At 40.0% G+C, this 14,659-nt stretch overlaps 1 pseudogene across 1 annotated transcript; it reads right to left on the bottom strand.

Moving 5' to 3' along the window:
- Positions 1-8,343: 8,343 nt before the first annotated feature.
- On the bottom strand, positions 8,344-14,023 carry LOC114299740 (uncharacterized; annotated as a pseudogene). The gene is made up of 8 exons (XR_003642432.2): positions 13,735-14,023; positions 11,641-12,203; positions 11,023-11,548; positions 10,185-10,290; positions 10,054-10,143; positions 9,305-9,921; positions 8,557-9,200; positions 8,344-8,488 (listed from the first exon to the last, which is right to left on the bottom strand). The product of XR_003642432.2 is annotated as an uncharacterized LOC114299740 (transcript).
- Between the last annotated feature and the right edge of the window lie 636 nt (positions 14,024-14,659).

Below are 14,659 nucleotides of genomic sequence, written 5' to 3' on the forward strand. Positions count from 1 at the left end.
CTTGGTTGTTGAGGGAAATAAAGCCCTTGTTGAACTTTGATTTGCATGAGAAATATAGTCTTAAAATTCATGTTTTGAAACTTGTCCCTTGTCAAAGAATAAAAAATGATATATTGTTGTTTGTTGAACTCATAGATCATCAGAGAAATAAATAGTTGATGCTGACATTTTGTTTGAACATTGTTGCTTTTCAGCCTAAGAGGAACCGGTCTGGAGAGACAAAAACGTGATTGTTGCATTTTTCATGAACTCGCTCAAAGGAATAAAATTGTTGTAACTTAAATAGATCATTATTGTTTGTTGATGTTGCCCTATTCCGATAATGCCTGAATCAGAATATGAAATTGATATTGCTCGTCTCATTTGTCGGTTTTACTATTTCAGGCATATAATTTTTTGGAGGCCCTCAGAATCTTCACTAATGAGAGTAAGGGTTGTCCTTCGGAAGTCTGAACGAGAGCAAAACTGTCCCATAGGAGTCTGAAAGTAGCATACACCTTACTTTGGCAAGAAAGATCCCTCTGAAAGGCAACCGAGTCTACAAAGCTTACACCAATAGAAGTAAAGATTGTCTCTCAGAAGTCCGAGCAGAAGCAAGGATGTCCCTCAGAAGTCCGAGCGGAAACAAGGCTCTCTCTCAGAAGTCCGAGCGGCAACAAGGCTCTCCCTCGGAAGTCAGAGTGGATGCGCACTTCTACTTCGGCAGCTAATAGAAGCAAAGGCTATCTCTCGGGAGTTCGAGTAAGAGTCTAAAGATCCTCGGAGCTCGTATTGATGAAATCAAGGGCTGTTCTTCGGACCTGCACTAATGAGAGCAAGAGTTGTCCATCGGAAGTCCAAACGGAAGCAAGGCTGTCCCTTAGGAGTTTGAATAGTAGCATACACCATACTTTGGCAAGAAGATCCCTTCTGATAGGCCACTGAGTCTCGAGGGCTGTTCTTCGAAAGTCTGAGTGGGAGAACACACTCTACTTCATCAAAAAAGATCCTTGAGGATCGCACTGATAGAAGCGAGGTTTGTTCTTCGAAAGTCTGAGTGAGAGCACACACTCTACTTCAACAAGAGAGATCCTCGAAGCTCACGCTGATGGAAACGAGGTTTGTTCCTTGGAAGTCCAAATGGAAGCAAGGGCTGCTCTTCAGAAGTCCGAGCTGGAACACACACTCTACTTCAACAAGAAAGACCCTCGAAGCTTGCACTGATGGAAGTAAGGGCTGTTCTTCGAAAGTTCGAGTGGGAACACACACTCTGCTTCAACAAGAAAGACCCTCGAAGCTTGCACTGATGGAAGTACAGGCTCTTCTTCGGAAGTTCGAGTGGGAGCACACACTCTACTTTAACAAGAAAGACCCTCGAAGCTTGCACTGATGGAAGTAATGGCTCTTCTTCGGAAGTTTGAGTGGGAGCACACACTCTACTTCAAAAAGAAAGACCCTTGAAGCTTGCACTGATGGAAATAATGGCTACTTTCCGGAGGTCCAAATCGGAGGACATACTATTTCGATAACTAATGGAAACAAAGGTTGTCCCTCTTCGAGTGGGAGTACACTTCTACTGCGCCAAGAAAAGTCGCTTCAGGATGGTAACCGAGTCCACTATTCCTCTTTCTTCTTTGAAAGGCAACAAAAAATTGAAAACTGTTTCAAGCAATATAACACAATGAAGATATACAATAAAGAGAAAATAACTTCTAATGAAGATACATAATATAGAGGAAATAACTTTCTTCATAACATAAGAAATAAAGATAGAAAATTCTTAGACAATATAGTAAATACAAATTGTAAATGTCATAGATAGACTTCCTCTACGCAATGTTGAAATTTGCCCCTAGAGTTGCAAGATCATTTGGAAAGCTTTCACCAGCTACTCGGGTTGTGGCCATCATGCACTATCATAGCCATGTCTTTGGATCTTTCTGTACAGACTGATATCCCCATCCCCGCAAGACTTTTCATGGATCTGTTGTAGTTGAAAACTTGCTTCTTGTTGGCCAACACACCGGGCTAAGAATCCGGTACCTCATCGGAAGTAAAGTTCACCTTGAATAATTATGAATTGGGCAAGCTTGGCTATAGTCAATTTTCCAACTTTGCTTCTGAGTTGTTCGAGGACTTCTCCTCTCCAGTCCTCCAGAAGGCCTTTGTCTTCGGGTATTATCGAAGGCTTTGTTCTTTTCTTGATAATAATTGTCGCCTCCTCCTCTGGGATATCAACTCTTGCCCCTAATGTAGCGAGGGCATCTGAAAACTTGTTGTCAGAACGAGGCACATGCTCTATTTCGACCTTCTGAAATTTGTTAAGAAGCCTTTGGACTGTTGTTCGATATGTGGCCAAGGCAGGCTCCTTTAAGACGAATTGTCCTGAAACTTGCTTTACTATCAACTTTGAGTCCTTCTGAATCCGAATCTTGTTGATACTGTGCTTCTCAGCTGCTATCAAACCCAAAATAAGAGCCTCATACTCGGCTTCATTATTCGAACAATGGAAATCTAGTTTATAAGACAAATATAACTTTTCTCCACTTTTGCTTGTAAGGACTATCTTGGTTCCTCCTTTACCTCCGACTGCTGCTCCGTCAAAGCTCAATGTCCAAAAGCTTTCCTCGGAAGCCATAGTTGCATGCACCTCTCCTCTTGATTCTTCATTCACTGGTTCATAGTCACCACTTGGAAATTGAGCAAGGAGGTCAGCTAAGGCTTGGCTTTTGATCGCCTTGGGGGCTACACATGTGATCTCGAATTCACCAAGTGCTAACAACCATCTTGCCACCTTCCCGGTTAGAGCAGGCTTGCTGAGGAGGTATCAGATTGGATCACTTTTAGTAACAATCTAAATCTGATGTGCTAAGAAGTAATATCTGAGCTTTTGGGCGGTGAATACCAGAGCTAAGCAATGTCTCTCTATCGGAGTATATCGGACTTTTGCTCCTCGAATCTTCCGGCTGATGTAATACACCGGGCGTTCTGCTCCATCTACATCCTGGACCAATAATGCCCCTATGGACTTGGTTGAAGTTAAGTACAACATTATAGGCACCCCGGGCTGCGGGGCTATCTTGTCTGAGGCGAGGTTAAGGCCGCCTTGATTCTCTCAAAGGCCTTTTGGTGCTCCTGGTTCCACTCGAACTTGGCATCTTCTTTTAACAATGAGCCGAAAGGGGCAGAGATCTCTGCAAGTGTTGGGATAAACCTCCGAATATAAGACACCTTCCCGAGGAACTTCTCTAACTCCTTCTGAGAATGTAGGGGAGGCATTGCTCTGATAGATTTGACCTTGTCTTCATCTGCCTCGATACCATGTCTGCGTACAAGAAACCCGAGGAATTTCCCAGCCGTCACCCCAAAAGCACATTTGAAAGGATTCATCCTCATTTTGAATTTTTGGCATCTCTTGAATACTTTCTCAAGGTCTCGGAGATGGTCCTCTTCTTTCTTAGATTTCACCACTAGATCATCAACATAATCTTCTACCTCATGATGGATCATGTCATGAAAAATTGTAGTCATAGCCCTTTGGTAAGTTACTCCGGCATTCTTGAGTCCGAAAGGCATGACTGTATAAAAGAAGTTTCCGAGAGGTGTTCTAAAAGCAGTCTTTTCTGCGTCCTCTTCAACCATCTTAATCTGATTGTATCCACTGAATCTATCCATGAATGAGAACATCTGGTGTCCCGATGTGGCATCCACGAGGGTGTCGATGTGAGGAAGAGGGAATTCATCCTTCAGGCAAGATTTGTTCAAATCTCGAAAGTCTACACATACTCTGATTTGACCATTCTTCTTCTTTACTAGCACTATGTTTGCCAACCACGTGGGGTACTGTATTGGCCGGATGAAACCAGCCTATTGAAGTTTTTCAATCTCCTCCTTTATCTTCTCTTCGAGATCTGGATGATATTTTCGAGCAGCTTGCTTAATTGGCTTGGAGTTTGGGAACACATCAAGATGATAGGAGACTAGGTCAGGATCTAGTCTGGACATTTCTTTATATGACCAAGCAAACACATCTGAGTACCAGCTTATCAATTTTAAGAACTGTTCCCGATTCTCTGGGCTAAGGCTCGAACTTATGAATATCGGCCTTGGAGCATCTTGTCCATCACTCAGATCTATTTCAATAAGTTGTTCGGGCTGAGGCTTCGGCCCATCTTGCATGCATTCTGGAGCCACTTCAGGCTTTATCACTATGTCATTGTCAGGAGGCTCTTCTTTTGACTCGGAGTCGGTGACTGAAGAAACCGACTCCCCGCACCTTCATAAATAGTACACCATCTTGCCCCCTTCTCGAACTTTCATCACCTTCCGAGGAATAGGCGAACTTTCTGGTCTAGAGATCGCCCATTTACTTGATTCTGCCCTTGGCTCCTTGTCATCTTTGATATCCTCCCAACGAGGAATTTTGACCCCCCGAGGCTTAGAGGTGGTGGGAACTTCTTCGACAGCCAATTCGGTGAAGTAGATGGCATCAGAATAATGAGCTTCATGGATCTCGAAAGGCTTTTCTGTAGCCTGAATTGCCACCATCTTCTTTCCCCATTTATCCTTAACACACTGATGATAACTTGATGGTACAGCCCCATATCTATGCATCCAGGTCCTCCCTAGAATGATGTGATAATTTGCCTCAGAATCGATAATATGGAACTTGGTGGCCGAGCGAATCTCTCCGACGGCTAAATCAATTGTTACGCATCCGATAGTAACTCTCTTTTGTCCACCGAAGCCAGTGATGATTATCGGCTACTTCACAATGCGTTCTTCAGAGATTCCGGCCTTTTCTAGAGTAGCACGAGTCATAATGTTGATAGAGGCTCCACTATCTAGAAAGGCCCTTTTGAACTCAACCCCGTTAATAAAAGCAGTCACATAAAGCGGGCGATTGTGAGAAAAAGGATACTTCCGATCAGCCTCGGAGAAAGTAATGGCACTAGATTGCTCTTTTGCCTTCCTCGGGATAGATCCCTTAGTCGACATGCATTCCTCATGGTGTGCCTCGGCTATATTAATGATAGACTTGGTGATTTTTGTTCTTGCCTCCCTGGAAAGTCCAAGCTGGTCAAAGAACTGCTTGAACTTTACACAGTCTTGCAAGGTTTTGGCATAGTGATCTGGATCTTTTTCCACTCTTGGAGGCTTGTAGTTAACCATCTCCTCGGTCTCTTCAAAATAAGATGCCACATAAACATGGTGTCCTTCTTTTCCGTAGTACTCTTCTCTTCCTTCTAGATCAAAGGGATCGTCGACATGAGTTGTGAAGGTTCTGCCCTCTGGATCGAGAGCACTTCCGTAGTAAATTTGCTCACCCTCTGGCTCGAGGATGTCGTCCAAATAATAATCATCGTCATCGAGATTGGCAATAGCCTCAATCATCGAGCCTTCATAAGCTATCATAGCAACATTCTTGCCCTTGTCTCGGTGTTGAGGATATGGTTGTTCTCGGATATCTTGAGTCCCTTGCTTTTTGAACCTCAATTCATCTGCCTCGACTTTATCTCTGAAGATTTTCCTGAGAGTCCAACACTTCTCTGTCGGATGTTTCAATGTACAATGGTAGACACAAAATTCAGGGCTCTCGCGGTCCTTTTTTTATGGCATTTCTTCGACATAAGGCAATTTTAGCTCTCCGTCGGCCACCCATTCCTTAACTAGAGCTTTCACTTCCTCGATTCCACATGGATAAGAAACATTCCCCTTTTCACCATTATATTGCTTTCTCTTCTGGCCTCTGTGACCTCCTCCTTGTGACTTTCGGGTATCTGGGGCAGAGGCAGCAACAACAATAGGTCCACGAGACGATTTGAAGCTAGTCTTGTAACTGGCCTTAAATCCGGACTCCTGAGCCTGAGGAATGCCAATGTTCCAAGCTACTTCTATTAATGCTGAGAAGGTGGGTAGCTTGTGATTAACTAAAAACATTTTGTACCTGCTCAATGCCCCTTCTAGACAGATTTGAACCAGATAACTCTCCTCTACTACTTCATGGCAATCCACGGCCTTGTCCTGAAACCTTTTGACGTAGTCAAGGATGTCTTCACTTTCCTGTTGCTTTTCTTTACACAACGTAAGTGTGGTCACCTTCTCCGCCACTTGAAAGAACTTAGAGTGGAATTTGTTAACCATTTCCTCCCAACTTCGGACAGAGTTTGGGGCCAAATTAACATACCAACTATATGCTCGGTCGATAAGGGACTTAGAGAATTCTCTCAGCCGGAGGACGTGGTTTGAACCATGAATACCCAGAGTCTCGATGAATCGCACAACATGTTCTCGAGCATTTCCTTGTTTGTCATCGAACTTGATGAACTTCGGCACTGTATACCCCTCAGGGTATGGATAGCTCAGCATCTTAATAGGGTAAGGTGGCTTGACATCCGGATCAGGCAAAGAAGGTAAAGTCCTCTTGCCTCGTTCGAGATCGAACATGGCCTGCACATCGGCGAGAGTGAGAAACTGTTGAGGGAGAGAGTTTGATAGTGGTATTCCTGGAACTTGGCTTATGGACCCGAAGACTGAGCTAGGGGTGACTTGGCCATTCTGGTGCTGCGGATTCATTATTGGTGAGGACATTTGACGATACTGGCCATCAGCGCCTATAGACAAGCCAGTTGGTGATGGGATATTGAATTGAGGCCCGTAGAGTCCACCGCACGGCGCCGCTATACCGGGTTGTGCTTGCAGATTTGTTGTTGGCACCAAAGGAGGCCCGGCTAGTACTTGAGTAACATTTACTGGTGGTGTAACAAGATTAAGTACGGGCAGAGCTCCCTTTTGCGCCATCATGCTCCTCATGTTTTCCTGGACACCAACAGTCGTCGGAGCGCCATTCATTACACCAAAAACTCCCCTAGTCACCATTGGATCTTGGCTTGGCACGCTATGGAGCCCGGGCATGGGCAAACTGCTGTCGCCTACTGCAGTTTAAGCATGTGTTACTGTGGCCGTGTTGCCATGAGCCATAGGCTGATTGGGGCCTACTTCTCCTTGGATTTGATTTTACGCTCCGGCGAGAATAACTCCACCACCCGTTTGATTTCCGTTTGGCGCCGGTGAAAAATTAGAACTCATCACCAACATGGTGTGAGTGAGATTCTGAAGAGTGGTAAGAATCTCCTGCTGAGTATTTTGAAGTCCTTGAATGGCTTCAAGAAAAATTGGTTGATCTGGAGCCATGGTTCTGTCATCACCACCATTAGAGGATCCTTGTTGGTGAACTTCACCTTCTCCCGCCATCCTTGTTGGAGTTGTGTGGATTCTAGATCTCGTTGAGACCATTAACCAATCCGCCTCCCCAGTGAAGTCACCAAAATATAGGAGAGGGTTCAAGAATGTTGTTGGAGAATTCGAAGACCTTCGAAGATCCTTGAAGAACAACTTCGAATTCTCTAGAAGATGATAAGAGGCTTAGATTCTTCAATAGTCTCAACTCAAGAACACAAGAGTAAAGGAGATAATGGAGATAAGAGATTAGGTGAAGAAGAAGGCAAAATGGCTAGAGAGAAAATAATGGCAAGGCTCTCCCATGGATCTCCCACTTTCACTCTCAAGGTTGATAATGGAGATGGGAAATTAGTTCTTTCCCAAGAGTTAACTCTCCAAAAATCCATCCCTTGTAAAGCTATGGGTGGGTGCTATTTATAGGCACCTCATGATGTAGGATAGAGCCCATGTGCAAGGCACATGGGGAATATTCTCTCTAACCACCTTGTCCGATGAGGTGACCTCTCCGAGGATGAGGAAAACCCCGAAGAGGAGATCAACCTCTCGGCGAACCCTTTTTCTTAGCCACACCTAACCAATGATCCCCAATCATCCCAAAGGGTCAGGGGTAGTCCCAGAGGACATCCTGCCGCATAAGGGTCAGGGGTAGTTCAAGAGAACGCCCTACTGCAAATATTGCCGAGTCTCAGGGACCCCCTAGATCGTGCCACCTCGACCCGGGTATAGGCTAGTTTAACCGAAGAGTGAATTTATCTCCACTTACCGTCCTCGGGATCGGGTCCTTTGTTCGAACTCCATTACGCCCATGGTTCTGGTACGTAGATCCCGGAAAGCTCCGAGTCCGCAAGTGTTCTGGGACGCATTAATGAAGCGGCTTCTAGATTGCATCTGAATCCGTTCGAAGCCAAGTGCTTCGGATCTCTAGGTTCGTGGATCCGAACCCTTTCGAATCCGAGTCTGAGTAAGTCTCTAAGTTCGTGGATCCGAACCCTTTCGAGGCTTAGAGAGATTCGGCCCGTTTGATGGCGATAAATTCGGGCCCACCAATCTTGGACTTGCGATAAATTCGGGTCCACTAATCTTGGACTATTGGACCTAATTAATTTAGTGGGCTCAAATTAGCTCCTCTTACAGAGCCAAGTTATTATCATAATTAGCATCATAGAAACAACCCCGAGACTTTGCATCTAGGATTAATTTCTTCCAAACAGAGCCACTATTGATTAATGTAGCACTATTCCCCAATATCCAAAGGCAATGTTGTACCAAGAAATCTCATTACAACAAATAGCAAGGTTAATTACCACAGTGTTAAGTTAATACAAAAGCAATACCTTAGTCAGAGCCACATTAGTTCTTTGACGATTGGAAAGGAAGCCCACTGATCCACACCCATTACATCTCACGGTGGAGATAATTATCACATCCTTCTCACCGCCTTGAAATCCATCAACAGATCGAACACTGACAGAGAAGGTACTGTTTGCATCTGTACTGTATGTCTTTTCAAGTTTATGTTGAAGTGCAAATACTTTAGCCTTATATGCTGATATGCAACCAACCCTTACCTTCTGTTTTAAAGCCACCGATTCTGTAGAGGGGAAAATGCAATCATAAACCACACTTATTGATTGCAAATAAATTTTTTTATTGATAATAAAAGTACTTTTAAAGAGGGTTGCAACAATCTCAACGATCACAGCAACCTCCACCATGTTTTTCCTACTATGCCTGTCATCAAAGTCCTCTTTGCCATAGGCTACATTTATAAAAGAGTAGGAGCCAAACATCTTTCCTTGAAGGAAGCGTTTCTCATACGTTATCTCTTTGACATTCAGGCCATCCAAAATCTTTTTGTCGTAGAATTCCCTATTAAGATATAAGCTTATTGATGGATGCATTCTGTATTGGACTTCAAGAAGATGCTTCTTATGTCCTAATAACACCAGCCTCTCAAATAAGCTTCTTCCAAAGTCAGCCTTCTTGCAAATCTATCAATCATAAATTTTCAGAATGCCAATGGATGAAAAATTATAGTAAATTTTCAAAGATTAATGAACAAAAAGGAAATCAGATCAAAAACCTCGCTCTGGACCATTGCAGGCAGTTGTCGTTCATCTCCAATGAGTATAGCATGACGAAGACCAAAGAGCTGCAAGGGAATCGTGAATTCACATTCTTTGAGCTGTGCGGCCTCATCAATAACCAATAGTTCTAGCGGTGCCATTCCTTCTGTGTGCAATTTAACAGAGCTTGAAGCCGTGCAGAAGATCAAACATGTGGTATGCAAGCAAAATCTTCGGATTTGATAATATCCAGTAACATTGCATGGCACCACCGATAATTTTTCATGAAGGAATTTCAGTACTTCAAGACACTTTGTCTTGGCTAAACTCAACTTCGCTAAGCAGTTAATACTGTTTCCCACATCTTTAATTCCATTGAGGACTTCTCTCAAACCCTCATTTGCAAAACCACTAGTATGCAGCAAAGTTCCAACAGTCTTTACAGATCAACAGCTTTAATCATCTCCTTTGCTACTTCAAGTGAAATGAATGAAGTCGGCATATGGGTGTACAAATTTGTAAGACAAAAGGTCAACCGGTTTCCAATGAATTCATACCTCTTCTTGAAAAACTCATCAAAAGTCAAAAGGTTATCGCACTTCAATTGACTTTTTCTTTGACAAGGCTCCTTGTTCTATATTTTCTTGTTCTTGCTCTTTCTTTCCTTCAATGCTTGAACAATTGCCTTCTTCCAAATTTTCCTTTTATCCATGTCCTTCAAATCTTGATCACAGATATCACCCTCGTTGTCTTGATTGTTATTTACCTTCCTAATTCCAAAAAATATCTCTTCCTCCTCGTCCTCATTGTCACCCTCATCCTTGTAATTTTTTGCATCTTCTTTTTCCAAATACAACTGGTACAGCCAAGGTTTTAAAAAGCGGCCGCAACCATTACGTAACGGTTTTGACGGTTACTGCCACCCGTTACGGCCGCTTTTGCAGTGTGAATGAGATTCACAGGTATATCGGTCGTAGCGGCTGCCGTAGCGGTCGTAACGGTGCTGTAACAGCCGTAACGATCTGTTACGCACCGTTACGTAACGGTTCCAAACTGTTTCTTTCAAAAAAACACACAAAAAAAAGCTGAAAATGGGGGAAGAGAGATGGAGAGAAGATGGAAGATAAAGAGAGAAAATGGAGGAGCAAGAGATAGAGAGAGAGAAAAGGAAAGATGAAGAACATGTTATTGATTTGTTGAAACTATAAGACCTATGATATTCTATGCAGCTGCTATCACTAAACAATTTTGTTTGTTTGTGTGTGTCTATCTATATATTGTTTGAAAATAATAATAATAATAATAAGTGCGGTCATTATCTATTTGGTTTGGTTAAAATATGTATATATATATATATATTTAGGCTTTTATTTATTCTCTTACTTTTGTCATTGTTTATCTTATATATAATAGTTAGTGATTGATTTTTTATATAATATAAAGTCATTAATTATTAAAATAAAATGTAAAAAACTCAGTTTATAGTGATTTAAAAATATGAAATATATTGAATCATACTTAAAATTTTACAAAAATTAATCAATATTTATTTTTAACTCAATAAATATGATCATGGAAAAAAAATATGCGTATCGGTAAGTTTTTTTCAAATTGTGCGAAAAATAAAAAAATTCACGGTTCTGGTTACCGCAACCGTTACACTACGGCCTTTACATCACACAACCGTAATCGCATCATCGCCACCGTTACGGCGACTGCAACCGCTTTTTAGAACCTTGGGTACAACAGTTCAGTGTCTTCAAGCAAACATATCATTGACTCCACACTACTATTGTTCCACCCGGACATTGGAGCAAAACAACTAGCAAGAACAGAGATGCGGTAATCAAGAAATACATCGATAAGGTCTTCATGATCATCGATCTTCGCTTTCTCCCCATTACAAAACAAAACTATATCTCCCAAACCATAAGTATCATGCTGGAATGATTTTCTTACTAAACTCACAAGCCTTGTTGCAACTCCCAACACTGCAATGTTAGTTGGAGCACAAGTCAGTGTTCTGCATTTCATCCTAAACAAAGCAAATAGTAATGAACCGTCTTCGTCTTCCCGGTCCCAGGAGGACCCCAAATTAGTTTGACAGAAATCTGATGATGACATTCTCTTGTATCCAAACAACTTAGAACAACTGCCTTTTGGGAATCGTCTAGATTGAAAGAACTGATGGCATTTCTAGCATTGTGTACAACAACACTGTCATTCTCTTGAGAGTCACACTGGGTACAATCTGTCTCCACCTGTAGAAAGAGTTCACACGAGAAAAATCAAAATGAAGAAAAATCAGCCTAAATTCACAGTAAGGAGAGAAAGAATCATATGAGATTCTTACATTGGGATCAATTTGAAGCACTGTTTTGATGATGTTCATGTTCCCCCCTTCAAGCTCCGAGTTCAATGCCCGTCCATATACGAACATTAGTCTTCATGTTTGTCAAAAAAACAACAAAAAGACTTTTCTTCTTCTTCCTATGCTCTTCTTTATCTGCATAAAAAGCAATGGGCTTTGAAGACCTAATTATAAGCTTATCATGATCATAACCATCCTTCATCCTCTGAACAACAGCAACAAGAAAAGGTGATTTGGGTTTGTTGAGATCATCAATGCATTTGGGCCTGACTTCTGTTAAGGCAATGAGGTCTTCAAACTCAGGCTCATAATTTGGTTACATGATCATTTGCAGTGTTGCCTCTCTTCAGTGAGATTTTGTAGAACAAGTCCTTGGGAGGCTTATAGTCTTTTGTTATTTCAAGAGACAATACTTGAGAGAAAGGTGCATGAGACAACCTTTCCAGGGATGAGAACAGATTAGCATGCGTTTCTTCAATGAGTGGGTTGATGAATGACTTCATGTAGTGTTCTGTTGATGAAAATGTCATTGGAATTTGCTTTACCTGTCAAAATGTTCAAATATTCAGTAATTCTATGGTCCAGAGAATAGGATCCAGAAAAAAAACATGATTATCAAAACTATGGTTGAGAATTAGAGTTAGTGTTGTGGGCTCGTATTTTTAATAAATCTAAATCACTGATGTTGAATTCGGAATATTTTATGAATTTTTTGCTCTCAAACATTAGCTTTGCCCAGAGTGAAAATACTCACAAAATTGGACTGTAATGTACATGGATTTACAAAGGCTTTGTTTTTTTTTTTCTAATTTTTTTTATAGTTGATTTGATAGTTGTGAGAGAAAAAATAAAATGTTATAAGTTATCTTATTAGTTATTTTAATCTATTTTGTTTTTTAATAAATTATTTTAGTTCAACCATTTTCCCAAACAAAGCCAAGATGAAAAAAAAATTCAAAAGTTGGCCTGCAAACCTGATGTGGACTGGACCATTCAGCTTGGTTAAATGGGCCAAATGGCACATCAGGCGATATGTGACACATTCCAACAAACCTTTCTGGGCCACCGGACTGGACCATTCAGTTCGGTTAATTGGGCCAAATGGCACATCAGGCGATATGTGACACATTCCAACAAACCTTCCTGGGCCGCCGAACAGACAACACACCAGTCACAGACTCAACCAAGTTCTGATACCAAATTGAAAAGCTCAGTCACATTTTTTCTTAAAACTCAGGTATTAAGGAGAGAAAAACTGACACTTTATAATTAGCATAGATAGAGCAACTCCAGGTGATATGAGACACATTCCAACATATAGAGGTCCATTTCCATAATTCACAAACGATGGGGGAATCTATTTACACCCAAAAAATTATTAAGTACTCCTAATTTCTCAGTATACTTTATTCAATTGTTTAGGATTTTATGTTATTCTTAGTACACTCTATAAATTTTCTTAAATTACCTTTCAAGGTTTAAATAAAAATAAATTCACCATATTCAAACTTAAAATGTCAAATAATATTGTTTGATTCAGATACCGTACTACTGCTGATTGATTTGATTTCAAGGTAGCCAACAGCATTGAAATTGGGGACACATGTTTGTTCAAGTTCATTGCAAGTTCTGTTAATGTCATTCATGAGGAGGTGCGACGTAATTACAGTTGATGGCTGAAGCATTGGTTTTTTTTTTTTTTTGGTTGGGAAAAATAATTATTTGGATCTAAAAGTCTGAACGGTAATGATATTAAATAGGTTGAATATTCACTTTTATTTATAAAAAAAAATACAAAAATTAAAAATTATATTTTGATATTTATGTGAATACTTAGCTCATATGTACACTTTTGTGAGATGGAGAAATTTTAAAAAGTCGATAGCAGACCATGGAGAGATAGAGAAATTTTTGGATGAGCTACGTTGAAAACTGATTTGTACTCAACACTATATAACCATGCTGAGTTGGATAACTATTAATAGATATACATACATGAACACAATAGTCTATATATGTACACTTTTGTGATAATTTTAATATTTAGGAAAAGAAGAACTGAAGAATGATCAAAACCTGGTTCTTGTAAAGATCTTTGTTGAGTACATCAGCAAGAGACCAAGAAAAGACCACATCTATCAAGCCTTGACCCTTAGCCCCATTGGGTTCTGTCTTCTTCTTCTTCACAATTCTACTACTTCCCATCATCTTGCTTGCTTTCCCAAAATTATCTAGTCCAAGAAAATTAAACCCACTTTCACTCTCTCAGCTCAAAGACACTAAAAACCTGAAAAATCAAACACAGAATTTGGTTTGTGTATCGCAGAGAGAGAGAGAGAAGGGTTGCTTTCCATTGAAGTAAACAAGCTTGAATGAAGAAGGTAAGATAGCGTTTGGTAACGTTTAGGTTATTGGTTTATGTTTACAAAATTTTTATAAATTATTTTTTATTTATTTTTAGAAAAACATAAATTATAAACGCGTTTGGTTTGAACAAAATATTTAAAAAATTTTAAAAGCATAAACTAAAAAATATATTTGTTCAAGTTTAAAATATTTATATTTATTTTTATTATTTATGACAATGGGATCACACACATTACAATTGAAAAAAAAATAATTAAAAAAAATAATTGAAAAAAATTTATTTGATAAAAAATGAAAAAAAAAATTTAATTGAACAAAAAAATTATTTGAAAAAAAAATTATTTTAAAAAAATAATTGAAAAAAAAAATCATTTGAAGAAAAAAATTAATTGAAAAAAATTAATTGAAAAAAAAATTGAAAACTGAAAACGTAAACTCAATTTTTTGAGTTTGCTTTTTTTTCTCAATTTTATAAACTGAGACAACCATTTATAAACCAAAAAAATTGTCAAACAAGTTTTTATGACAATTTTTTAAATTTTTATAAATATAAAGTGGAAACGAAATGGTTAGAAACAGACCCTAAAGAAGCTGATTTGATTATTTTAATTGTCTTTTTACTTTTTATGAAAAA

The sequence above is a fragment of the Camellia sinensis genome, chromosome 1 (genome assembly GCF_055761805.1).
Source record: "Camellia sinensis isolate YWXY chromosome 1, ASM5576180v1, whole genome shotgun sequence".
NCBI classification, from domain to species: Eukaryota; Viridiplantae; Streptophyta; class Magnoliopsida; order Ericales; family Theaceae; genus Camellia; species Camellia sinensis.